Below are 2,531 nucleotides of genomic sequence, written 5' to 3'. Positions count from 1 at the left end.
GGATTCCCTATTTAATAAATGGTGCTGGGAAAACTGGCTAGCCATATGTAGAAAGCTGAAATTGGATCCCTTCCTTACACCTTATACAAAAATTAATTCAAGATGGATTAAAGACTTAAATGTTAGACCTAAAATCATAAAATCCCTAGAAGAAAACATAGGCAATACCATTCAGGACATAGGCATGGTCAAAGACTTCATGACTGAAACACCAAAAGCAATGGCAACAAAAGCCAAAATAGACAAATGGGATCTAATTAAGCCAAAGAGCTTCTGCACAGCAAAAGAAACTACCATCAGAGTGAACAGGCAACCTACAGAATGGGAGAAAATTTTCACAATCTACCCATCTGACAAAGGGCTAATATCCAGAATCTACAAAGAACTTAAACAAATTTACAAGAAAAAAACAAACAACCCCATCAAAAAGTGAGTGAAGGATATGAACAGACAGTTCTCAAAAGAAGATATTTATGCAGCCAACAGACACATGAGAAAATGCTCATCATCACTGGTCATCAGAGAAATGCAAATCAAAATCACAATGAGATACCATCTCACACCAGTTAGAATGGTGATCATTAAAAAGTCAGGAAACAACAGATGCTGGAAAGGATGTGGAGAAATAGGAACACTTTTACACTGTTGGTGGGACCATAAACTAGTTCAACCATTGTGGAAGACAGTGTGGTGATTCCTCAAGGATCTAGAACTAGAAATACCATTTGACCCAGCCATCCCTTACTGGATATATACCCAAAGGATTATAAATCATGCTGCTATAAAGACACATGCACATCTATATTTACTGCGGCACTATTCACAATAGCAAAGACTTGGAACCAACCCAAATGTCCATCAATGATAGACTGGATTAAGAAAATGTGGCACATTTATACCATGGAATACTATACAGCCATAAAAAAGGATGAGTTCATGTCCTTTGTAGGGACATGGATGCAGCTGGAAACCATCATTCTGAGCAAACTATGGCAAGGACAGATAACCAAACACTGCATGTTCTTACTCATAGGTGGGAATAGAACAATGAGAACACTTGGACACAGGGTGGGGAACATCACACACCGGGGCCTGTCGCGGGGTTGGGGGAGCAGGGAGGGATAGCATTAGGAGATATACCTAATGTAAATGATGAGTTAATGGGTGCAGCACACCAACATGACATGTGTATACATATGTAACAAACCTGCATGTTGTGCTCATGTACCCTAGAACTTAAAGCATAATAAAAATAATAATAAAATAAATAAATATGCTAAAATCTATAGTCTTCTTAGGTTTTCAACAATGACCAACTAGAAAATATAACCGATTTTTAAAATTTCATTCATGCCAGCAATAAAATTCAAAAGATACCTAAGAATAAAGTCTATAATGTGCATGATGTCTATGAGAAAGGAACAGCAATTTAATTCTCCTGAAGTACTTAACAGAAAAAAAGAAGAGAGAGAGAGAAATAGTGTGTTTTTGGATAAGAACATTCAATTTGGTTAAATACTTTCAGAAGATAATTTCGCAGTGTTATCAAAACGGCAAATGAACACACCTTTGTATGTCCCACTTCAAAGGACCCTACAGAAATCCTACCACAAAGTACAGAACTATTATACACAGAATGACTCAAGAATTTTGGACTGAGCAACTGAATAAATAGTCATGATGTTTCCAAAGTTAGCAAAGTTTATCAAATTGGCAAATTGTCAAATAAATGCCTTAAAAAGTGCTTACCCTTTGAGTTGGCAATTCCATTCCTAGGGATTTATTCTTAGGAAATATTCATGGTCGCGCTCAGAGTGAGTTTCTGGGAAATTAATTGCAGTGGTATTTATAATAATGGAAAAATGCAAACAATTTCAGTGTTTAACAATGGAATATTGTGTGACCCTAGACATTTATGCAGAAAAATATTCAAAGCTATGGAAAGAGAAACATGATTATACTGTAACATGAAAAAATCATGTTAGAGGACAGTATGTTCTATTACATATAATGTGATTGAAATTTTGTTGAAAAAAACTATATGGATACACATAGGCTTAGGAAAAAAGACTAGAAAGATACAGATCCATTGTTGACAGTGGTTGTCTCTGGATTACAGGTTTCTGTGTGATTTAAAATTTTCTGTCCATATTTTCTGGATTTTCTCCCATAATCATGTTTTACTTTTGTATACTAAAAACCGCTTTAAAAGTTTAAAAACTGCTTTTTTTTTTTCTTCTGTGCAAGGTTCCAAAGGAATGTGACCTGCCATCCTGACCATGCTAAGAGTGATTTTGGAAAAGTGTCTTTTCTTCTGGGAGCCCTATAGTTCACGTCGTCTGTAAGCCAGTCTTGAGGCCAGGAGTCTGAGACCAGCCTGGCAAACACAAAGAAATCCCATCTCTATGAAAGATACAAAAATTAGCCAGGCATGGTAATCTACAATGACTAAGGTCCTTTGACAACTTATACTCTTTGGTTCACTTTAAATCAATCACCATTAGCCCTGAGGGACCTCTACTTACTACTGG

The sequence above is a fragment of the Papio anubis genome, chromosome 16 (assembly GCF_008728515.1).
Source record: "Papio anubis isolate 15944 chromosome 16, Panubis1.0, whole genome shotgun sequence".
NCBI lineage: Eukaryota > Metazoa > Chordata > Mammalia > Primates > Cercopithecidae > Papio > Papio anubis.
The sequence above is the reverse complement of the archived record's forward strand: the minus strand, read 5'-3'. Positions refer to the sequence as shown.